Consider the following 26,765-nt stretch of genomic DNA (forward strand, 5'->3'; position numbering starts at 1 on the left):
TTACAGTTGTGTCTGTTTTGAGTTTGTAAGTTTCTTGTGATCATTTGGTTAGTTTGAATTAAAACTAACACAACGGCTCAAAGTGTTTATTCAATACAGACTGCATCAAAGCAGCTTGACAGAGATCAACAAAAATAAATAAGATAAATATTAGTTGATTCAGTGTGTCGGAGTGAATTTCATCAACTTGAAGTAGGCTAGTTCAATTTAGCAATGTTATTTTTCAACTCGGTGACCCTGTGGGTAGCGCTGTCGCCTCACGGCAAGAAGTGTCGCTGATTCGAGCTCCAGCTGGGTCATTTGGCATTTGTATGGAGTTTGCTTGTTTCTCCCCTGGTTGCCGTGGGTTTCCTCCGGGTGCAAATACATGCGCTGTAGGTGAATTTAATAAGCTAAATTGGCCGTAGTGTATGTCTGAGAGTAAATGCAAGAGGGTATGGGTGTTTCCCAGTGCTGGGTTGTGGCTGGAAGGGCATCCGTTACATAAAAAAAACATGCTGGATAAGTTGGCGGTTCATTCCGCTGTGGCGACCCCTGATTATTAAAGGGACTAAGATGAAAAGAAAATGAATGAATGAATTATTCAACTCAAGTTAGTTTGATTCAGGCTACAGTTGAAGTTTTTTATCCAATGGTGTCAATGATGGTCATAGTGATACAATGAATGGTCAAAGTCATACATTTTGAAAGTTAAGTGATTTTAGACCACAATTATGCAAAGAACCCAAACTCCATCAGGTGACTATGTAAAAAAATAAATTATTCAATTAAATTAAGTTAAATTAAAAAAGAAAGAAAAAGAAAAAGAGTGGGTGAAACCAGGCTCATTTGAGCATATTTTGAAATATATTTACGTTGCTAGATCCAAAATAGGTAAATCCACAATATTTACAATTTGCATTCTGTGTTAAACAATTTACATGTTAAACTGGTATTATTATATTTAATTTATAGAATTTTGTCTTTTTAAATGCAAGAAATGTAGGTGCCTTAATTTTGTGATACGTACGCATTATAAATTACAAAGATGTTAGCAACTACACTGCAAAAAAAAAATAATCTTGGTTGCCTAAATTCATATTCTTTTCGGCTTAGTCCCTTTATTAATCCGGGGTTGCCACAGCGGAATGAACCGCCAGCTTATCCAGCACGTTTTTACGCAGCGGATGCCCTTCCAGCCACAACCCGTCTCTGGGAAAGGTTGCCTTAAATTGTTAAGCTAAATCAAGTTAACCTTATGAGTCCATTGAACTTATATAATGTTAAACTGACTTAAAACAGATTGTGTAACTTTATAAAATTAAGTTAAAACATGATGATTTAATAAGTTACAATGAACTAAAAACATGTGTTGTCAGGACTTAATGATCAAATCATTTTTTTACAGTGTAGTCTTTTTTTATTTTAAATTAGTCAGGGTTTTAATACAAATAAAACATGGTTCATTTTCTGGGAGATACAAATAAACACATTAATTTATTTTAGAACAACCACATTCAACTCTTTGCTAAACAATTTTTATTGTAAAATATTGATAACCTAGTGATTATGATGAATGCGTATTAAATAGATTATGCTTAAAATATTTGTTATCTCTTCTGTGTTTATCCAGCAGTAAATGTGTAACAACTTAGTGTCGTTGTTACCATGTAATTATTATAGCTGCCTCAAATGCAGAGTTTTAGATTATTCGTACTTCTTGCAAAGGTGTAATGTTTAATAAGTGGCTAAACCATTACAAAAATGTTTTCTATTTATCATTAAGACCGCAAGCAATAAGTCATTTATAAACAAAACTCGCGATTGGTCAGGATTGTCATAGAGGAGGAGTCAACACAAACAGCAGGTAATGGTTTGAAAAGGGGTGTGAGAAATGTACAGTAGAGTAGACAGTAGTTGTCAGTACATGATAGCACTTTGCACCTTACAAAATGTGGATCGCGGTCGTCGTAATTTCCTTGGCTTTAGTGGTCTTTCTGTATAGATTAGTTGTGGGAAGTGGACCGAACCCCTTTGCGATCGACCACGCGAGCCCCTGAAGCCCAAGGTGTTCGACGAGAAGCTGAAAAAATAAAGTCCTGAAACAAGGTTAGTTACTTAAACCGTGACTCCTCGTACTACGCTGTGCATCTTATATGTTTACTTTATTGTCTCTGAATAATACAGGATGATTGGCAATGTGATTTATTTATTTATTTCTAGCGGTACTGTAAAATTAACTTTTTCTGTTACTGTAAATTATTTACTGCACATTCACAATTATGCATGTGTTTCCATATCCAGGTTTCTTGGCCAGTAGGGTTCCTCAAGATTTGGATGCAGTAGTAATTGGCAGTGGGATTGGTGGACTGGCAATTGCTGTCCTGTTGGCCAAAGTGGGCAAGAAGGTTCTGGTTCTGGAGCAACATGACCGGGCTGGAGGATGCTGTCACACCTTCACAGAGCAAGGCTTTGAGTTTGATGTTGGTGAGAAGGACTTTTGTACCTTGGCAATGGCAACCTAATAAAACAGCATTGTTTCCTATCATGTCTGGCTTTGGCAAAGATAAGCACATTTATTGAGTAACATTAAAACAATTAATGTGCTGTATTGTAGCCCTATTTAATAATGTATCTTATTAGCTTGTTGCATGTCTAATATTACATGTAGCCTTAATTCATATTTTACTTTAGTAAAGCAAATAATGTGCTGTTTATTTATTTATGTAGCTTTGTATACTTTATGTACTTCACCTGAAAAATACCTAACGGTCAATATATGTTGGTCTCAATGTCTTTCAGGTATCCACTATATTGGGGAACTGTTAGATCACACGCCATTTCGCTGTTTGATTGACCAGATGACCAATGGGCAGCTGCAGTGGGATCCTCTGGAAAACCCCTTTGACAAAGTGGTTATCGGTCCACCAGAAAACCGGCGCATATACCCAATCTACAGTGGCCGAAAACGCTACATGGACGAACTGAAGAAGTGCTTCCCAGGAGAGGAAAAGGCCATTGATGAATTTGTGAGACTTTGTGAGGTGAGAAACAAAAGGTGGCTCAGACATTAAATTATAGGGTTTGTCTATCAAGTGTATATGCCTCGTCATCATATAGAACAGAATAGAAGAGAATCTGTTACTGTCATTGTACAGGTACAATTAAACTGAAGTGCAACTTAAGGTTTACAAATATTATGTGTAACTATTGCTAAAAATGCAGTGTAATAGACACAAAAACAATACATTTCAAAGTTATTATAACTAAACAACAACACAAAGGGCTTAGATATGGCCCATTAACGCCATTCCTGTCCATTTCTGCATAAATAAATAACGTATTATTGAATGACTAGAAATGACAATTTTATAGATTATAGAAATTAAAATATTGCACAGAAGCTGTTTTTTATCTGCAAACCATATTTTTTTTTAGGTTAGTCTCTTAATACAAAATAAAAACAAAACAATATGTTTGTGCACGCTTTTACTGTCACATTTGATCATTTAAAGCATTCTTACTAAATATTTTCTTTTATCCTACTGAACCCTAAACGTTTTGTATATTAGTCAAAATCTCAGAGAATTTAATGCTCTCGGGAGTTAAAAAGGTGAAATCTTATAATTGTGTGCTGCTGATTGCATGACCTTTTCCCTACAATCGCAGCCACAGACAGGCAGTCATCCAGGGAGTGTTGTGATATTCTGTCTAAAGGACAGTGAGGACAACGAATGCCTTGCACATGATCTTTTACTTCATTAACTGTTGTGTTGCGTTTATATGATTGTTAATGCACAATTCAGCTATAAAAAAATACTGCATGTTAGATCTGAAATCCACATTTGCAGACACAAACACACATTAAAGACCTTCTCTGAATAAAAACAAATGTAGCGGTTAACTAAATTTTAGACATTAAAAAGTCTTAAACTCACACAATATTGTGTTGTAGGTCTTAAGTCATTTTAAAACAGGTCTTAACTCTATCCAGTCACCAGAAATCTATATCAATAAAACTGGAGTTTGCATGTTCTCCCTGGGTTTCCTCCAGGTGCTCCGGTTTCCCCCACGGTCCAAAGACATGTGGTACAGGTGAATTGGGTAGCTAAATTGACTGTAGTGTATGAGTGTGTATGGATGTTTCCCAGAGATGGGTTGCAGCTGGAAGAGCATCCGCTGCATAAAACTAAGCTGGATTAGTTGGCGGTTCATTCTGCTGTGGCGACCCCGGATTAATAAAGGGACTGAGCCGAAAAGAAAATGAATGAATGAATAAATGAAACCTACACACACACTGTTTTAACTATTAACAGTAATTATTTTAAAAGAAATTAGAATTTACAGTATTGGACATAGGCATTAAAGCAGTGCAATAAACACCTGTAACCCTGATTCTTAATGCATCTGTTAGAAAGTTGCACCTGGAATATGGTTCATGGTCCCTGCTGAAGCTTGCCCCGGCTCCTTTTGCAAAGTTCCTGGTGCGCACGGGTCTGGCCAGTCGCTTGACGTCCTTCTTCAGCTATGCGTCCCGCAGCCTGACGGATGTGGTGAATGAGCTCACACAGAATAAGGACCTGAGAGCTGTGCTCCTCCTACATCTTTCTGACCTATGGTGAGATCACCTGGCTTGACTGGAGATCAAGATGCATGCTCAGTATTTTTAGTAAATATACAAAAAGATTTTTCTACTTAACTTATTTTGTTAAACAGGCAATATTCCAAAAGAAGCAAGCTTTTCCATGCATAGTATACTTGTGTGCCACTTCATGAATGGTGCTTGGTACCCCAAGGGTGGTGCCAGTGAGATCGCCTACCACATGATCCCCATAATTGAGAAGCAGGAGGTGCTGTGCTTGTTAGAGCACTGTAAACCGCATTCTCCCTCAATGATGCTAAAGAGGCTATTGGTAACACTTTCCACTTTCTTAAAGATATAGTGAATCTTCTTCCTACACAACTCTTTAATAAGAATATTAGCACTGGTAAAGGTTCATTCAGCTAATAACTGACATGTTTTCTTTGCATTGATGCAGGTGTGAGTGTTCTGAAGGGACAGAGGAAGTGCATGTACGAGCTCCCATTGTGATTTCAGATGCTGGAATCTTTAATACTTATGAACATCTCCTGCCCAAGGATGTGCAGACTATGCCTGGTAAGAGAGAGTGAGAGACTGACTACATTTGCTTTGCTATTAAGAAACAATAATCTCTCAAATCTTCACAATATAGATAATGCTTATTATTATTAATATTATTAGTTGTAGTTTTAACCTTAGTTTTCGAATTCTGTACAGCAATTCAGAAACAGTTGAGTATGCTAAAGCATGGAGAGAGTGGTCTCAGCATTTTCATTGGTCTGGATGGAACAAAAGAGGAGCTCGGGCTAAAAGCAGACAATTTCTATGTCTTTCCTGAGAACAATTTTGATGAGCTGTGAGTGCAAATTCACCAGTCTTAATAGAATGCCTCTGTTTATTTGTTAAACATATCTCTCATTTTGTGTTCATGTCTGCTGTTATTCCAGGTTTGAGGCTTACAGGAAGGGAAACAGGGAAGACTCTGCTAAAAAGTTGCCTGTAATTTTTGTGGCTTCACCTTCTGCCAAAGACTCAACCTGGCCAGGAAGGGAACCAGGTAAAGAGAAAAAATGAAAAGCACCTGAGGTCCTGTTTAAATCCGGAATTAGGATTTTTATGATCTGATCACATATTGACAAAGCTAACCAAGTAAATGGAGACACAAAGGAGGAGAATTAAAGCTATGCAGAATGTATATATGTTAACAGAAAAACAGCTACATAAGAACTTCATAAATCAAATCCAGGATGAATGAAAACACGAGGTTAATACACTAAGATAATATAAATGAGTGACACTGAGTGTAGGACATAATTTATAAAGGAAAACTTTGTGGTTTCATCAGAAAGAAAATTTCAAACAACACACAGAAGCTTGAGTTAACGATGAATCACATTATGGAAGTCTAAATATACCAGGAAACATGCACTGTCTGTCCATAAAAAGTCATGCTCTTCTAATATTTTGTTGCACCACCTTTTGCATTCACTGTGGCATCACTGCATATGCTTCAACAAACATTTGTTCCCATCCAGAGTTGCAAATATTTTAGCCAAGAACTGTATTTGTATTGATGACTGGAGAGTCAAAACGCTGCACAATGTCTTCTCCAGGACATACCAGAGATTCTCAACAGGGTTAAGATCTGGACTCTGGGGTGGACAACACTGTATAAAATAATGTCCACCACTCCTTCAAAAAAAAAAAAAAAAATCTATGGCTGGAATAACCTGGTTAATCTGATATTCAGGTAGTCAGATGACCTCATTCTTTGGGCGCATACTTTTGCTGAACCTAGACCTGATCAGGGCATCTCCAGATCACAGCATTGTATGGTTGGCACTAGGCATGATGGCTACATCATTTCAAAAGGCTGTACTCTGGACTCATCAGACCACATGGCCTACTTCCGTTGCTCCAGATTCCAATATGTATGCTCCGTAGCAAATTGAAGCCTTTTTATGATTAGCCTTAGTAGTTTTTTTAAGGCTACACAGCAATTTTAGTCCTAATCCTTCACATTGTGTGTGTGAAAATGCTATTATTTTCACTTTTAAAGAAAGCTGTGAGTTCTACTGATATTTTTTTACTATTTGATTTCAACCAGATGTTTAAAAATCATTCAAGATTTTTTTTTCAAAGATGATGGATCCCCACTCTCCTTCCAGTTTTTAATAATACATTGAAGAGTTTCTTACCCTACTTTAAGAGTTTTCAAGCTATCTCCTTAGATGTTTTCTTTGCTTGGTGCACTGTAATAATTCTGAAATAGATTACCACCTATGTTATGACCACAGAATGGGGCTTCCAGCATGGTTGTTGAAGAAAAAAAGAAGCTACTTTGTTGCATAAGTTAATGTTAAATAATTAGTTACAAGCTGATATGGAGTCAGTAATTATGTAAAATATGCAGTAATTAGCCAATAGGAGACTCTTCCCATTTTTTTTGGACAGTGCATGTTAGCAGTTATGAACATTTACATAAGGTCCTAAAGTATCTGGCTGCAGACTTTCACATGCACGCTGAGACATGCACTGTCAGACACATGTAATTGAATAGGGTAGTGATGTCACTGTGAGGGGTATGGGTTTTGTGGGATTAGTGTACACATTAAAAGTGTGCATGTCTGCCTGGTTTGTTAAATGGGATCTAAAGTATTTTGAGATCATCCACATTTGACCACGTGTGCAAAAAATGCAACATAATCATGTTACAGGATACAGACAATTCTCAGGTTGCATTAAAATCTACATATGTATGTCGCCTTTAGGTAAATCCACCTTGTCTGTGGTTACTTTTGCTAAATATGAATGGTTTGAAGAGTGGAAAGATGGCAAAGTGAAGAACAGGAGCACAGATTATAAGGAGTTGAAGCAGATGTTCATCAATTACATACTAGAGGGAGTGACTGAGATCTATCCTAAGATCAAGGACAGGGTATGAACGCACCAGACTGGATTTTTATCTCTAAATTGCACATATTTTATGTTCATTTTTGTGGTTTATAAATCTGTCTTTCTCTGTAGATTGAATATGTGGATGCAGGCACCCCGATCACAAATCAGTTTTATATTGGCTCTCCAAAGGGAGAGGTTTATGGTGCTGATCATGGGATTTCACGCTTTAACGTTGAACTGAATGCCACCCTCAGACCACAGACACCCATTAAAAACCTCTTCCTAACAGGTGAGTGCATCCAACACTATTTACAAGGCCTTATGTACAACATTTAAAAGAAGATTTTGAGATATGTGTCATTGCGTGCATTTTTGTAGATGCTGTTTAAATGTCAACATTGAAATTGAAGAGATTTCTAGATTGTCCATTTTCAAATGTGGTTTTTGCTCACAGGTCAGGATCTGATGTTGTGTGGTTTTGCTGGTGGGTTGTCTGGAGCTCTGACGTGCGCTTCTGCCATTATGAACCGCAATCTGTATCTGGATTTATTCCTTCTCAACAGAAGAGTCAAAAATACCAACAACAAGAAGAAAGCATAAATATCAGTAATACGTTATGTTCATAATCCTTGCACTGCTTAAAATAAATCTCTCATGTATTTGCACCTAGTCATTTCGGTAAACTCGTTTAAAGTTTACCATGTGCCTTGCTGATTTAATACTTCACTACAATTCCAAACCTAAATTTTAATGCACACAAAAGGGGAACAATGTAGATGCAGATGGTATTGTAAAATGGTTTTACTGTAAAAATAAAGCACTTAAGGACATTCAAGGGTAGAAAATCTCTCTCAAACCTACTTGAAACCAAAATTCTTTTTGTAAATGAAGAATTGTGTGGAAAGAAGACTTATATTTTACTTTTTTTTTTTCAATTAAGATTTTGTAACTGAGTCTGAAGTTAAATCTTGCGTTTAATTACATTTAATTATGTTTAAATACAATTCTGGATCTGTAGGCAGATCTGTAGAAATGATTCTGACACATTTAATTGTATGTTTTGCTGAAGTAGCAGGATATTTCTGAATTGTATCATCCTGCCAGCAATTCAGCTAATATTTAAAATGGGGGCTTGTGCTTTCTAAATAAATATGTTAATTGAACAATTAATCATTGCAATGGATGCGTGTTTCTACTGCTTAAAATGAAATAAAGGGAACGTTCAATCAAATATTAAATCTCTGTCATCATTTACTGTACTGACCCTTCACATTTAGCTTATTTTCTTCTGTTAAGCACAAAAGATGTTGATGTTACTCATTGACTTCCATTATTGCATCCCAAATGACACACTATGCACTTACAGTTGTGCTTGAAGTTTGCATACACCTTGGAGAATCAGCTAAAATGTGAAGAATTTGAACAAAATAAGAGAGTCATACAAAATGCATGTTAATTTTTTTCATTTAATGCTGTCCTAAGTATGATATTTTACATAGGATGATATAAAGTTCAAAAGACAAGCATTGCTGAAATGATTGAAATAACCCCCTGTAAAAGTTAGCATCCCCTTGGTTTTTAATACCGTGAGAGTGTTTTTCTGCTTTGTGATGGTTCTTCGTGAGTCTCTTTATGAGACTTTAAACAGGATAAATATGTCTTTTTTCCATTTAGTACTGCCCTTTGGAATCAGATTATATTTGCAAATTAAGTGCAATTTACCTTGATCTTCATTGTCTGATTACTGTTCAGAACAAACAAGGGATTCATTACAGATTTTCTTGTTTGCTTTGACCTGGTTAAAGAAACTAGGATCCACTCCTTTTCCTCATCACTATCCCAGCAGAGAAGCTATGTCATGCAAATGTGTAAACCCTTTCTCATTGGATTGATACATTTTTCAAAACAGTGAACACGGATGTTATTCAAGCAGTCCAAACCCCATTGTTTTAGCTACTGTACGTCACCAAACAGAAACCATCTATTTCTAACCATTAGACACTACCAAGGTCAATATGAAATCTCTGAAGCACGTTGTTCGCTCTTTGCCAGCATGGATGGAGGAGCTCAATAGTGACTATGTCTTATACTCCCAATAGATTTGACTCTAGATTTGTGTTTTCTGTAATAGTTACAGTATTTAATTGGGTTCTTTTTGTTTGTTTTTCCAACTATTTCAGTTTTCAGCCACAGTTTGTAAAAATGTCATGGAGTCATCAAATTTTAATCAAAGCATTTCTTATTCTGGATCCGATTCTATGCAAAAAGGCAAATTCGTCACAGCCTACAAGTCAGCAAACGGCACTGGAAATATTCTACAATAAAAAGCAATGGTGCACTAATTCACACTGAGTTGTGTTTGTATTTTGTTGTCCATTGTGTAATGATTGATTGAAAAAGCTCATATACTTGTTTGCAAGTTGTGTTGTTTGAAGGCAAAATTAGCTTGTTGCGTATTTAAATGTTTTGGCACGGTTAGAGTCTTTTGCAAGGAAAATGTGTCATTTTGACCATGAGTGCCGCTGTTTAGACCTGTGTGTTAACTGTTTTGAAAATGTGGTTTCAGTTGACAACTGCATCAAAGCAATCAAGAAAAACTGTAACAACCATCACAAATATGAAAAACACTCTTAGATCATCAGGTAACCACACACACAGTATAAAAACCAAGAGTATGCAAACTTTTGCAGGGGATTATTTGAATAATTTCAAAAAGCTTTTTGTGCTGTGAACTATATGTAATCACCTTTTATTAATAATATCCTATTCAGGACACTATTTATTTTAAATAATTGCATCTCATTTAACAATAAGGTTGTATTAGTTAAAGTTAGTAAAGCATTTACTAATTAACAAACAATGAACAATACATTTTATTACAGTATTTGGTAATGTTATTTAGTTGATGAAAATACAGTTAATTGTTAGTTCAGGTTAACTCACAGTGCACTAACTAATGTTAACGAATTTGGATGGTAATAACGCATTAGTAAATGTTAAACTATGATTAATTGCTGTGCACATATTGCTCATTATTAGATCATGTTAGTAAATACATTAACTAATGAAACCTTATTGTAAAGTGTGACCAAATAATTACATTTTTATAGCAAAAGTGGTTGCAGAAATGAACTAACATCATTAAATCACACTTTTAACAAACCTGATTAAAACAAATTAAACAATCTCCTTATTTGTTGCATTATCAATATTTTTCTTTGACTAAAAAATATATTTAAAGAAATAATTTTTAATAAAAACCATTAATATTGGCCCAAAAAGTAGGTAACACTAGTGACAAAAAACTAGACGTGATCTTTATATAAATGTACAAAATAAATAGAAAAAAATGCTGTAAATTGTGTTTTCAAAAAGTCAAGAAAAAGAAATTAATGTGGTCTAAGCTTAAATGTTTGAAAAAAATTACTTCAATACTTTTTCCATACCAAAAGTGGATGTTTCTGTAGAATGACTCAACGTTTTAAAACGTTTTATTGATTTAAGCCTTTTTTACAGTCTTTGTAAACCTCAGCCTTCTCGCCATAAATATAACGTCATTTAAAAACAGAGCTAGTGATTGGTCAAGAGTCGGCGTCACAGGAGGAGTCAACAGTGGTGTGAGGAAGTGTGTGTACAGTATTCGACACTGTTGACAGCACAAGAAAGTAGCACGCTGCACGTTATAACATGTGGTTCGCGGTCGTCGCAATTTTCTTGGCGTTAGTGGCCTTTCTGTATAGATATGTTGTGGGAAGTGGACCGAACCCTTTTGCGATCGACACACGCGAGCCCCTGAAGCCCATGGTGTTCGACCGAAAGCTGAAGAATAAAGTCCTGAAACAAGGTTAGTCAAACTATATGTTTTAGGTTAAGTTAGGTAAGACTATTTTTACGTAATACGGTGAATAACAATGTGCAAGACTTATTCAACCTGTTGAGAAATGAATGGAAACCATTACAAGGTCTACCGTTAATGCTTTCAACTACAAACACCATTAAAATAATTACAAACCATCAACGTTTAACCATAAATTCCAGTAAGTTACATTTGAATGATTTCGAGTGTCTTTGGGACACAATTCTTAAGGAATGATTAACTTTAGTGGTTTGGTTTTAATATGCACCCATAGAATGAATGCGAAACATTACCAGTAGAAACCCCAAACGTACCATTGCAGACTACATTAAAATGTATAGACTTCTCACTATTATTGCTTCAAATTATTGACCTTTGAATCTCTAGCTCTTCATGAAACCTCAGTTGTGTAACCAACTGTACATGTGTTTCCATATCCAGGTTTCTTGGCCAGTAGGGTTCCTGAGGATTTGGATGCAGTAGTAATGGCAGTGGGATTGGTGGACTGGCAATTGCTGTCCTGTTGGCTAAAGTGGGAAAGAAGGTCCTGGTTCTGGAGCAACATGACCGGGCTGGAGGATGCTGTCACACCTTCAAAGAGCAAGGCTTTGAGTTTGATGTTGGTGAGAAGGACTTTTGTACCTCAGCATACAAACCTGCAAAATAGCGCTGTTTGATCACCCAATAGGCGTTTTGTTGTTGTCTGATTGTCTCTTTTTTAGGCACCACTATATTGGGGAATTGTCAGAGCACAAGCCATTTCGCTGTATTATGATCAGTTGACCAATGGGCAGCTGCAGTGGGATCCTCTGGAAAAAAAACTGTTGATTAACTTGATTAACTCATTAAAGGGCACCTAGGTTACCTCTTATTTCAGATTTAATATAAGTCTTTTGTGTTTCCAGAATGTATCTGTAAAGTTTCAGCTCAAAACACCCATCAGATTATTTATTATAGCTTTTATAAGTTTTTATTTTATACATTTTTGCTCCAGAAGGCTGTTTTGTTGTACTGCACCTTTAAGGCTAGTCCTCCCCGCCTACCGTTTCTACGTGCCTTTCAGAATGCCTTAATCTCCTCCCTCGGCTGCGTCAGACAACAAACAGACACAAAGGAAGCAGATCTCATGTAGTGTTTGTGAGAAATACTACAGTAAGAACTTTACCAATTAATATTTGATGCATTTGTTGAGTTGAGTCAACGATGAGTTGCACACAATGTTACAAAGTTCTCGCGCACACACACAGATACACACACACAGACAGACAGAGCTCGTTTAGCTTTGCACTCTTTTTGTTCGCATATGTGACAGGATACAGGTTAATATCCACTGTTGTATGGATATCTGTTATGTTATTGTACAAAATAAACCTGATTTAACATCCACAAACCGAGATTGAAGCGTCTTCCTTTATAATTGTTCTGACACGCGGCTGTGCTGATGAAGTTCATTACACACATGCTCTTTTAAAACATTTTAAACTTGTAAAACTTTAAGACTTATTTTTTTACAGTGAAGCACACACAACACATATTTCACTATGATGTATTTAAAATATGTATCCTTGATGTATGAGTGTTCCTAATATTTGATTTTTTTTTGTGTTTTGATGGACTATAATACTCAGATTTAATTTATAATTTAATCTACAGTGTTTAAATGCCTAAATGGACTAGCTCCAAGATACCTGTCTTCATGAATTCAATTGTACATACAATCAAGGGCACCTACAGTGCATCCGGAAAGTATTCATAGCATTTCACTTTTTCCACATTTTATGTTACAGCCTTATTCCAAAATGGATTAAATTCATATTTCCTCAACATTCTACACACAATACCCCATAATGACAATGTAAAAAAAAGATTTTTTTAAATTGTTGCAAATTTATAAAAAATAAAAACCCAGAAAAATCACATGAACATAAGTATTCACAGCCTTTGCTCAGTACTTTGTTAATGCACCTTTGGCAGCAATTACAGCCTCAAGTCTTTTGAATATGATGCCACAAGCTTGGCACACCTGCCTTTGGGAATTTGTACCTATTCCTCTTTGCAGTACCTCTCAAGCTCTATCAGGTTGTATGGGAAGCTACGGTGTACAGCCATTTTCAGATCTCTTTAGAGATGTTCAATAGGATTTAGGTCTGGGCTCTGGCTGGGCCACTCAAGGACATTCACAGAGTTGTTGTGAACCACTCCATTGAATTTTGGCGGTGTGCTTTGGGTCCTTGTCCTGCTGGAAGAGAACCGTCACCCCAGTCTGAGGTCAAGAGCACTCTGAAGCAGGCTTTCATTCAGGATGTCTCTGTACTTTGCTGCATTCATCTTTCCCTCTATCCTGACTAGACAATGAATTTTATCCATTTTGGAATAAGGCTGTAACATAAAAAATGTGGGTAAATGTAAAGCGCTATGAGTTCTTTCCGGATGTACTGTAGATGTGCTGATCAGCTACTTTTGGCTATTCCATGCACAAGGTTAAAAACCAGAGGAGGACTGTGCCTTTGCAGTGGTTGCCCCCAAATGCTGGAATTCTCTCCGTGTTAGGCAGGCCACAACCCGGTCTGTTTTCAATCAAGTGTTAAAACCATTTGTACTCTTTAATAGCTTTTTTTTTTAACATTTTTAATACTTTATAACATATTAGAGTCGTATGTCTGTTGTATTTGTCCTTTGATTTAGATGGTGTATGTGTGTAAAGCACTTTGGTAAGCACTTCTTGTTTTTAAAAAGCGCTTTATGAATAAACGTTGACTTGACGATAATTAAATATGTTGTGAGACCGACTGCTGTATCTGAAAAGCACAAAGCAATCTTCATTTTACGTGTCTTTTTATGTCATATGCTTGCTATTTGCATCTTGTTCCTATTTTAATAACAAAAACTAAACAAGATAAAATAAAAAGATTTTGTAAGATATATCATTATTATGAATACTGTATTCCTCTTTGGGATCACTTTTTTAATGAGTTTCTAAAGCATTTATGTCAAATGTCAGTTTGTATGTCATCTCAAATAATAAAAATACATAATAAATAATTAATAATAACAAAATTAAGTTTTTTTGCTCTTTATTTAGGGTTATACAGGGGTTATAATCCATTTATAAGAGGGAGAGCACTTCTCTTTCTTATGTGTTGACTTAAATTTACGTTACATTTAGTACTTGAATACAAGTGTTTTGAATTATGTTGTGTCTATCTCTGTAATTAATACAGAGAAAAGAAACACTTCAACAGAGCAATATCTAGGAAGTCGACAATCTCATGCGGCTGAGAGGAAATGACATCTTCCACTAGTGTATGTACATTGACGCTCACAGACAACTAATCAGAGCACTTCTCATCACCTTTCTGCAGCGCGTCTCTGTTTGACTATAATGGTGAAACATGACATGTCCGATCATATTTATGACAACACCAAATGGATGAACAAGAAGTCTTGTGGAAGTAAGTGCTTATTTTTCGCTTTGATCAAATGTTTACAAGTGTCTTAAAAAATGCTTCTGGTTATAAAAATAAGGGATGGGGCTCTGTTTTGATCTTCTTGCATATAGAACTTGGGAACGTGTTGCAAGCATTGCAAGGCGTTCTGGGTGTTTAGGACAAGGGAGCCTGATTCCCGTTAATATCTATAGATTTTTTTGTATCATATACACTCATTAGCAATAAACTGTAAGTGTTCGTACTATATGTAATGAATAAAATCCAAAATGAAGATGTTTTCTTGCAACAGCTCATTGATACCCGGATAAATCCATTCATTTATTTGATCTCCTTCTTCTCCAGTTACACTTCACCACTGGAGACAGAATGTTGTGGAATGCATATTATCAGCTTCTCAAACACCCAAAGAGTGTCTATAAAGGTTTATACAACACTGTCTGGCTCTCGAATCTGACAGAGGCTGATAGCCATGAGATAAAGTAAAATCAGCACCCTTATGTAGGCCAAAATAATGACGAAAAAAGTAGTTCCTGATGCAAAGGGTTTCTGAGACTGTCTTGTTTGATTTTCTTTTTTTAAAATGCACAATTATGCTGTCGAACTGTGTGCAAAAACGCAATATCACACTCGTAGCAGTGTGATATCACGCTGCTACTTGTGTGATATTGCTAATATATACACCATGGTCTATTTATAGTGTTTGTGGGGTGTTTTTTTAATATTACTATAAAACAGTATTTTTTCCTACAGATAATATTATAATTTTATACATAATATTCCTGCGTTTGTCCACAAACTTGCCATGACGTAGATTACCGAGCTCTATAGAGAATGGAAATCTTCATCATGTTGAGTTGACACTCCATCATGTTTTATGACACGCTCAGAAAGCGCAAAGTGGGATCCAGGTTCCTGTGTCCCAAATTCCCAGAATGTGTATATAATGTGTACAAATGGCAGATTAATCATGAAAGTAGTCATAACAACAGTTGGGCAATGTGTATTGGATGTAGACTGACAAAATATACAATCATAAGTTAACTTATTTGAGATTTACACACTTAACTATAGATTTACATAAAGTTGCTGATAAATACATCGTTTAAAAACCGTCCGTTTGCTTGTTGGCAAGATAATTGATGAGTTGGCTGAAGTGCATTTGTTTAAAATGCAAATATTTGGGGATTTTTTTCCTGACAGGTTTTAAAACCATTTTGAGCAATGGTCTCAAACTCAATTCCTGGAGGGCCGCAGCTCTGTATAGTTAAGCTCCAACCATCTCCAGCTCACACCTGCTTAATAGTCTCTAGTAGTCTTGAACACCTTGATAAGTTGGATCAGACGTGCATGGTTGATTAGGGCTGGAGCAAAACTGTGCAGAGCTGCGGCCCTCCAGGAATTGAGTTTGAGACCTAAGATTTTGAGCCATTATCTGTTTTTTAAGCAACAAATAATTGAGGATAGTCATTGATGTGTTCATGTTTAAGATGTTCTCTCAGTTTTTTCTTTAAATGAACAGTATGATTTAGTCATGCTGGGAAGTGGGAACTCAATCACAACTGCCATTTCTGACTAGTCGGGACAACATTTGATAGAATTCTTACATGGGTTTTATGTAGAAACAAGAAAACTGCATAACATTTGAGAGTTTGAGAGTTTAAACAGTAAAATACTGTAGCATATATGGCATATGTTTTTTTTTTTCTTACACAACATATTCATTGTTTAAAACCTGTGTAGCTTTATTTACTAAATTAAAGTTCTTTTTATAGATTGTTCTCTAAGAGTTTACAGCTTTAAAATTGATATATTATTTATTGTAGAAAAAGAAATCTAGTGGAGAGAAGAAATGTAGGCCATATCTGTGTGGTGGTTCTGCTGTTTTTTCTTCCTGTCTCTGCTGGTAAATGGGATGCTGGCATATTTCTGTGAGTATTGCTTTACATGAACTCTAACCATTATTAAGCTGCATACACTCTTGACCCAAACAGCTGAAGATTACTAAAAAGATGGAAAACAAAAGATTAAATTAACATAGAACTACATGGAATCTTAGTTAATTAAACTGTTTAGAGTCATCATGTGGTAAACACTTAAGTGGTTTAGGGGCATTGAAATTTCCCAACGCTATCTCACAGCATTCGTAACTTTTGATTTAATGTTTAAATTCATAGAATCGATCTCCTTCGTACAATTTAGTACGATTTGCTTATCACCCCCAATAACAGTTGGGTTAAGGGGTGGGGTTGTGTGCCCTTCTACTTTTTAAAATCATACATTTTCTGAATTCATATTAATTTGTACGAATTTGCCTCTAAGCTGACAAATGAAAAAGAGTTACGTTTACTTGTGATGGTTACGTTTCCCAGGCTGGATTTCCACACAATTTTCAAGTAAAGTCAATGGTTTGGGTTAAGAGGTAACACTTTACAATAACAATACATGAATAATGATGTGTTAATATTTAAACTAAACATCACTTCATTATGAACTAATGATGAGTTAATGTATGTGCTAATCATGAACTAACTTTAACTATAACATGAGTCACATAAGTTCATGTGTGAATAATGGCTACCTTAATTACTTGTTAGTACATGATTGTTTGTTAATTAATGTATCAATGACCACATTAGTTTATGCTTATTTAACCATCATGAACTCATGACATGTCTATATATATCATGACTTTACTTGGAGGGGCACATCATCATTAACCCATTCTTAACTACTCATAAACTCCTATAGATGTCCAACTAGTTTGTTTACAATGATACAGTAGAAAAGAGTTCTGTCAACATCACATAACCGCTTTAAACAAAGAGTTCATGAATAGTTAAGGATGAGTTAATGGTGATGTGCCCCTTCAAGTAAAGGCATGACATAATTATACATTAACAGCTCAAGAGTTCATGTTGGTACATTAAACTTAAACTTAAATGCTAATTAATACATTAATTAACAACATGTTCTAACAAGTAATTAAGGTAGCCGTTATTTACACATAAACTCTTGTAATTCAAGTTGTAGTTAAAGTTCATGATTAGCGCACACATTACTCATCATTAATTCATAATAAAGTAATCTTTAGTTTATATTTGAATACATTATTATTCATGTTCTGTTATTATAAAGTGTTTACCATAGTGCAATATCAGAGATATATATTACATACTTAATTTTTATCATTTGTTGAAATTCAGCATTACGTCTTTACAGATTTTACAAAAGACAAAAGTACGCATGTGAGCCAGTAACAAACTGTTCAAATTCAGGTAAAGTGATCACTGCATGCTCCATTATTTAAGATAAGTAACTGTCACTGCTCAAGTAATATATGAGATTCTTAATTGTACACATTATTATTCCGTTTCAGACCATGAAACAAGGTGGTCCAGTTTGCACACACGAGAAGGACTGGAGGGTCAATACATTTCTGCCCAAGGTAAACATAGGTCTTGTTTTCACCATATGCAAAAGCTGCTGGATGTTATTTGTAATATGCAACTAATGATTACCTTAAGTCCCTTTCTTCTGCTGCATGCAAGATATTTTAAAGAATGATGGAACAAGTGATTTCCACATTGTTTTTTCCCTCTAGTTTGGTTGTCAGTGGCTAGTGAAGTTTCTTCAAATTTCTTATTGTGTTTGGCAGAAGCACTGTTGGAAAACCTTTGAGAGTCAATTAATGATAACCTAATAAAAATTTTTAGTAGAAATATAATTTAAAGTATCTTTGTCAACCATCACTGACTGCTATGTGAATCTGTACAAATTTCGTCTAACTCTGCGCACTCTTCAACATATCAATTCTTGTGACTGGCAGCATTCAATATATTTTAGAAGTGCATTTAGTGTCAGTAAAAGTGTGGTTAGCTTTTTGTCAAGCTATAAATTGTTAAACCACAGGCTTAAAATTCAAGTGTGTTTCCTCTTGATTGTCATCAACAACTGTCTGTGTCTGAATAGATTTGCCAGAGCAGTGGTTCAAAGGCAACGGCAGTTTCTACCGTTTTCTCCAGCCACAACAGGAACTGGAGCTCCAGCCAAACCACTGTCAGGGTCTGGATGGAGATCTGGTTATTATCAGCAACAAAGAGGAGAGGTACGTACAGCTGGAGGCCCATACTATCTGCATGTTACAAGAACAGGAACAAATGTGAGAGAAGTGAGTCTGGGTGTGAAAATGCTCAGCATGTGTTCGCAAATGCTTTGTCAGCTCAAGTGTCAAATTCAATTCAATTCACCTTTATTTGTATAGCGCTTTACAATGTAGATTGTGTCAAAGCAGCTTCACATAAAAGGTCATAGTAAAGTGGAACAGTGTAGTTCAGTTGTAAGTGTTTAAGTTCAGTTCAGTTGAGCTCAGTTCAGTGTGGTTTATAATCACTACTGAGAGTCCAAATATTGAAGAGCAAATCCAACGATGCGCAGCTCTACCAGATCCCAGAACCACCAAGCAAGCTAGTGGCGACAGCGGTAGAGGGAAAAAAAACTTCACTAATTGCCGAAAGTGAAGAAACAAACCTTGAGAGAAACCAGGCTCAGTTGGGCAACAAACCATTTTAATTTCTCCGCTGGCCAAACGTCTTGTGCAGAGCTGCAGTCTCAGCGGCGGAGGCTGGAAGCTGGGCTCAGCGAAGATTCGTCTGTCCCTGGAGCGTCACAGGAATCAGTCCTCATGTTCTCCACTCCTCCATGACCACCACAGTAGCTGCTCGGGATACGGCCCGGTCCAGGATATGGAAACCTTGGATCATCTCGTCGTTGGTCTTGGATTGAATCAGTGACTCTGCATAGTCTGAGGCCTCGGGAAGAGTATCCCAGTGGAAATGGAGAATAAAGAGAATAATTAGCGTAACTGCTGTTCATTGTGTATATAACAAGGTGCAGAACCTTGTGTGAAGCCAGCTAAGTGGTGCCCTGAGTGTATGCTTTACTGAACAGATAGGTCTTCAATCTAGTTTTGAATAGGGAGAGTGTGTCTGAGCCTCGGACGTTATCAGGAAGGCTATTCCAGAGTTTAGGAGCCATAAATGAGAAGGCTCGACCTCCCTTTACTCGACTTTGCTATTCTAGGTACTACCAGAAGCCCTAAGTTTTGAGATCTTAAAGAGCGAATTGGATTGTAGCGAGACAGAAGTTGGTTAGATAAACAGGAGCTAGATTATTCAAAGCTTTATAGGTAGAAGCAATATTTTAAAATCAATACGAAACTTAACAGGCCGCCAGTGTAAGGAGGATAAAATTGGGGTGATGTGATCAAATTTCTAGACCTGGTAAGAACTCTGGCACTGCATTTTGCACTAGCTGAAGTTTATTAATAGAGGATGCTGGGCAGCCAGCAAACAGTGCATTACAGTAGTCCAGCCTAGAAGTCATAAAGCATGGACTAGCTTTTCTGCATCTGAGATGGATAGCATACTTCGTAACTTAGCGATATTTCTCAGATGAAAGAAAGCAGTTTTTGTGACATGGGATATATGATTTTTAAAAGTTAAATTGCTGTCTAGTATGACACCCAGATCTTTTATAGTAGAGCTTACGCTAACTTTGTATCCCTGTAATTGTAGGTCGAGTTGTGAGATCTGCTGTGTACAGGATTAGGCCAATAAGTAATAATTCTGTTTTGTCTGGAGGTTAAGAGAAGATAATTGTTGGTCATCCAGTCTTTAACATCTTAATACACTCAGTTAGCTTGGACAGATTAGACGTCTCGTCAGGTTTAAGTTGAAATATATAATTGAGTATCATCTGCATAGCAGTGAAAGCTGATCCCATGTCTTCTAATAATGTCTCCCAGGGTAGCATGTATATTGTAAACAGCAAAGGGCCTAAAACTGACCTTGAGGCACCCCGTATTTACTGGGCTGACTTGTGAAGGCTGTCCATTAATATTGACAAACTGGTAACGGTCAGCTAAGTATGACTTAAACCATTGTAGAGCCTGTCCCCTGGACACCTGTAGACGTTAAAGCGATTTATGAGGATACCGTGGTCAATGGTGTCAAATGCCGCACTAAGATTGAGTAGAACTAATAGCGAGATGCACCCTTGGTCAGCGCTAAGAGTAAATGATTGGTTATTTTCACTAATGCAGTTTCTGTATTGTGATGAGCACTGAAACCTGAACTGAATCACTTCAAAACATTGTTCATCTGCAGAAAGGAGCATATTGAGCAGAAACACTTTTTCTAGTATTTTAGACATAAATGGAAGATTTGAAAAAGGGCCTATAATTAGCTAAGTTGCTGGGGGTCCAGTTGTGGTTTCTTAATAATAGGCTTAATAACAGCTAGCTTGTAATGATTTGAAACATGGCCTAAAGATAAAAAAGAGTTGATAACGTTAAGAGAGGTTCGCATATAACAGGTAGCAATTCTTTCAGTTACTTTGTTGAAATTGGGTCCAATATACACGTAGCTGGGTTAGAGCTATTTATAATTTTGTCTCGCTATTCCTGTTCTATGATGTTAAAGCACTGTAGGTATTTAGATTCAGTGGAATGTTTACAGGATCTGAAGTATAGGCGGTGCAGAAAGTTTAATATCTCCTATTTTCTGTCTAAAGCCTTCTTATTTATCACTGAAAAATTCATGAAGTCATCACTGCTAATTTGCGGTGGAACATTTTGTTGACCGCTTATTTGTTAATTTAGCCAATGGTGTTAATAAGAATCTAGGATGGTTATGATTATTTTCCATCAGTTTGCAGAGGTGCTCAGCCCTGGCAGATTTTAAAGCCCTCCTATAGCTGGACATACTGTCTTTGTACGCAACTCTAAAAACTTCTTCTCAAACTTTCATATGAACTATTTTTCTCATAAAGGACATTGTAATTTATAAAGCCATAAACAAATGTTTTAGTAAAGCTTTATTTTGATGATCACTTTTAGATATTGTTTATTATAAGCAACTTTCAAGTATGTCAACTACACTAACAATATCTGTTAATTAAAAGTTTTTGTATTTGTTTCGTAAGAATTTTCTATTTATTTATGGTTGTGAATGGCATATTGGGACCATGAGCTCTGCTCTGTCGACTTTTGATGCTGACAATAGCTCTACAGTTTAACAAAGTGACTTTTATTGACATTTTAGAAATTTGAAATAATACAAAGTATGAGAAATAAATAACGGTAATAACTGAAAATGTTCTAGCAGTTTATTACAAGGTTTCTGTGCAGTAATATTCAACAACAACTCAGACTCAACGACAGTAGATCATTTAAAACTAGTTAAAATGCTAATAAAAAGTCACTTTTTTGAGCTTTCAAGGTTAGAAATTGTTGAAATAAAGATTAAGGTCCCACAACACCATTCTAAAGCATGGAATAAATGTGAAAAAATAAAAATAAATAAAAACATGAATCACAAATACCATAAACTTACGGATATTTTTTTACAATGTAGCAGAGTATTAGTAGAGTATCTTCTTAATATCTGCAAAGATTTTGATGACTATGTTAACTTATTTTATCAACCCTATCCTAAGAGGCGGAGAAAATTAATATTATGGAACCTTACTTACTTACTTACTTACTTACTTACTTACTTACTTACTTCCAGGGCCGTTATTGAAGTTTATATTTAGCTGCACCATGTTGGTGTTTCATAAAAATCTCATTTTTACGAGGTGGGTCATTAGCCCAACACTCATCCCTCAACCCCTAACCTGGAGGACCAGGACATACACGCATACACTATGGAAAATTTAGCTTACCCAATTCACCTAGAATGCATGTCTTTGGACTGTGGGGGAAACCAGAGCACCCGGAGGACGGGGAGAACACGCAATCTCCACACAGAAATGGCAACTGACCCATCAGGGGCTGGAACCAGCAACCTTGCCGTACCCTCTGCACCACCGTGCCATGTGAGATCACTCCTTAATGCTTTTGAAGTTCTCCTAACAAACGTGTTTTTAATCATGTTTGATGAGTTACATTTTGAAGAACATTAAATGAGCAAAAAAAAGAACTGAGTACAATTATTAAAATTATTATTATTATTAAAATTGTTATTGGTGTTAATACTGTCAAACAGCAGTAATATTATTAATTGTCTGACAAACTCTGGCAGCCAAACCTTTTAGTTTTAACTGACTGCAAAATGGTGAGCTGTTTTAGGTAAAACTCTGACTGCAGGTTGACCACATTTACATTACATCATTTAGCATTTGAGGAAGGCATTAAGCGATTCATCGTAAAGAGGAAATTCACACAAGAGGTTCTATTAACAAAAAGCTACTGATATTGCTTCAAGAAATACGAGCTATTTTAATTTTTTTCTTCAAATAAAGCATTCAAGGTTGCGAAGAGATGAGGTTCAGTTTAATGTTTGAATGTTAACCTGCAGTGTTGGGTAAGTTACTTTAAAAAAGTAATAGATTACAAATTACTAACTACTACTGGAAAATTGTAATCTGATTACATTAATAATTCATTCATTCATTTTCTTTTCGCTTAGTCCCTTCATTTTTTATGCAGCGCATGCCTTTTTAGAGCTGCAACCCGGCACTGGGAAACACCAATACACTTTCAATAACACACACTCATACACAATTTGGACAATTTAGCTTACCCAATTCACCTATAGCGCATGTCCTCTGGACTTGCGGTGGAAACTGGAGCACCCTGAGGAAGCCCACACAACATGGAGAGAACATGTAAACCTCCACACAAAATTGCAACTGACCGCCAGCCTCGGCTAAAACCAGCGACCTTCTTGCTGTGAGGCAACGGCACTACCCAACTGCGCGCCACCAGCTGCCCTTACATTACTAATTGCTTAATGTAAAAAGTAATCAGATTACTAATTACTTTACTTTGAAGTTACTTTAAAAAACATATAAAATATACCTATAAAAATGCTAAATATACTGCAGCTCTTTCAGTCATTTAATATTCACTGAAAACATAACAATGTAATATTTGTAACTAATATTTGTAAAGTAAGTAATGCAATTACATTGTCTTTAGTAACAGTTACTAATTACACACATTTAAAATGTAATTTGTTACATTACTGCATTCCCCAGAAATGTAATTAGAATACAGTAACGCTTTACTGTGGAACACATTACACCCAACTCTGGTGTTCAACAATCCATGTGGGATTGCGGAGAATAAATCACCAGCAAGGAACAGTAAATGTAAAAGGTTCTGGAAAGTAAAACGCTCACTTAATGTCCATAGGCTCTTGAAGTGGATGTAGTCACGAGGAAACAGTAGGGAAGGAGGCACAAAGCCTGTCTGCTTGTTCTGTTAGTAAGCTGGTAATCAGTGCAGGATGATAAAGAGAAGTGTGATATGTTACTCTCTTGGTCACATTAAAGAACAGATTTACTGCAGCATTGGATCTGATCATAACTAGATCTGGATGTTATTTAGTTCAGTTCATTCTTATTTGGTTTATTTTGATCTTATTGGTTCTTTTGGTTTCATTTTTTTAATCAAAAACTGAGCTATTGTGTGTGAAATAAGTCAGTGAAAGGTGGAGGTGAAGTGTCATGGGTTTGTTTTGCTTTCTGTAGCAGGAAGTGTGTCTTTTATACAGGTACATTACAGACTGAAAGCACGTGTTTTTTCAGAAGCTTTTTCGGCAACACAATGAACCACCTTTATACAACAAAACAGATAAAGTTGCTCTTTACATTATTTCCGAGAAACATCTCTATATGTTGCTATATATTTTTGATCTCCACTGCAGCTCTAAGGTTGCTTACAGTAATTAAAAGAATGCCTGAAAGAGACCATTAAAGTGTAACTAAATAATAAAATCATATAATAAACTTTGCAGTCAATCTTTAATTGAAAAAAAAAAAACATTGTTTAAAAGAAGAACAAATGTGAGTCCAGGTATAAAAAAAAACAATCTGTTTACTAAAAAAAAAAAATTGGAAATTCTGAATAAATACAGATGACAAAATTCATTCATTCATTTTCCTTTGTCTTAGTCCCTTATTAATCAGGGGTCGCCACAGCAGAATGAACCACCAACTATTCCAGCATACGTTTTACACAGCGGATGCCCTTCCAGCTGCAACCCAGTACTGGGAAACACCCATACACACTCAGTCACACACATACACTACGGCCAATTAGTTTATTCAATTAGCGCATGTTTTTGGACTGTGGGGAAAACCAGAGCACCCAGAGGAAACCCACGCCAACACAGGAAGAACATGCAAACTCCACACAGAAATGCCAACTGACCCAGCTGGGACTCACACCAGCGACCTACTTGCTGTGAGCTGTGTCCCCCAAATGCCAAAATACTTTACTTATTATTTTTTTACTTTTGTATTTTATTCACAATTCTTTTTAAAAATTGTGATTGTGGTGCAGGAATTTCTTGCTGGGATGCTGTGTGCTATTGGTGAATCTGATCTCTACTGGTCCGGGAACCGAACAGATCTGGACCACAAACAACACAACTGTGCTGCATTAAAAGGAAATACACAAGAGGACGTTTCTTGTTTGAGAGAAGAGAAGAGCATTGTGAGATCCCTTGCCGTAAATAGACCTCAGTACACTTAATAAAAAACTAAAACAGGTTTGAGGAATTTATCTAACTAAATGGAAAGATCTCTTCTTAACAGTAAACCTTTTATTCATGTTTGATATTCCTCTGTTTACTTGCTTTAACATCCCAATACTATTTCATGTATGATATGGGAATCTACTGAAATGTCATGCTGTTTTTCACATTAAAAACTTCAAATGAGAATCCACAAGACTGTGTAACAAAAAATCAACTGCACTGTAAAACCCAAAAGTTAAGGTAACTCAAACCATTGAGAAAACCGATTGCAACAAACCATTTAAGTTCAAAAACTAATCCTAAAGAGTACTGTGAACTTAATCCATTTGAGTAAACGAAGCAATTGAGGACAGTAAAACCCAATAAATGAAGAGAACTCAACCAACTGAGTACTGTAAACCCCAATAAGTTAAGGCAACTCAAAACCGTTTGAAGAAACCAATTGCTACAAACCATTTGCGTTAAAAAAACGAATGTATATGAGTACTGTGAACATACTCCATTTAAGTTGAAGTACACTTTTGAGTTAACTACACTCATTTCATTTGATAAAGTTGACTGTTGGGTTTTAGTGTGTCTGTGTGTTAAGTCAACACATTTAAGTCATTTGAATAATTACAGATTCCCCTGTTTGCTTTTAGTTTAGATTTATTTTTTATTTTATATGTAAAATGACTTCCTATTGTCTATTTTCCATAACAAACGCATAGTCATTTGTTAATGTTCTAATTGCAATACTTCAATGCATACAGTAAAGTCTCTCTGCAGAGCTCTCCTCTCTTTATCTATTGCTAACAGTGGATTTACTTCAGTTAATTTTTCTGAAGAGTAAACTTTGCAATAAATCATCATCAAAGGATTTCGTTGTATGGTCTGTAACTATTTGGAAAAATTAATTGTATATTTAAAAAACGTTAACATAAATATCATGTTAAGAAGATTTGAAGCTTACCCAACACCATAAATAATAACCAGCTGTCTGGAAAGTTTGCATGCACCGTTAATTGGTTGATGTGGTTAAACGAAAGCCAGAGAAACCTGCAGAGTATTTTGTTTCAGTTCACCCTTCAGACTCTTCACTCTTGAACCAACTCTCACTTCAGGCAAACGATGCCGGAAAATATTATTTAAACTATTTATCAGAGTCTGATAAACTGACAAAGGTGGATAAAGATGAAAAAAGTAAGTGCATGTGTCATTCTTGTCCTTTCTATCTTTTAATGGCTACTCCAAAACAATTACTTAATGTGATGTTAATTTATGCATGATGATAAACGAGATGTTATTCGTCACACTTCAGGATTGCAATGTTCGTTTGTTCATGTATTGTTCATGTTAGTTAATTAATTAATAAATTAACTAGAAATTAACTAACATTAGCTAATGGAATCTTATTGTAGGTGTTAGCAAACACTTTCAGTTTGCAGTATTTATGATCATTTTGGATGTTTTGATGT

The 26,765-nt window shown here is 35.9% G+C and overlaps 2 pseudogenes; both read left to right on the forward strand.

Moving 5' to 3' along the window:
• The first annotated feature begins 1,868 nt into the window (after window positions 1–1,868).
• LOC130221498 (all-trans-retinol 13,14-reductase-like) lies at window positions 1,869–8,690 on the forward strand (annotated as a pseudogene).
• Window positions 8,691–11,069: 2,379 nt separating this feature from the next.
• Window positions 11,070–25,215, forward strand: LOC130220565 (all-trans-retinol 13,14-reductase-like; annotated as a pseudogene).
• Window positions 25,216–26,765: the final 1,550 nt, after the last annotated feature.

Source organism: Danio aesculapii, chromosome 3, assembly GCF_903798145.1.
Source record: "Danio aesculapii chromosome 3, fDanAes4.1, whole genome shotgun sequence".
Classification (NCBI taxonomy): Eukaryota; Metazoa; Chordata; class Actinopteri; order Cypriniformes; family Danionidae; genus Danio; species Danio aesculapii.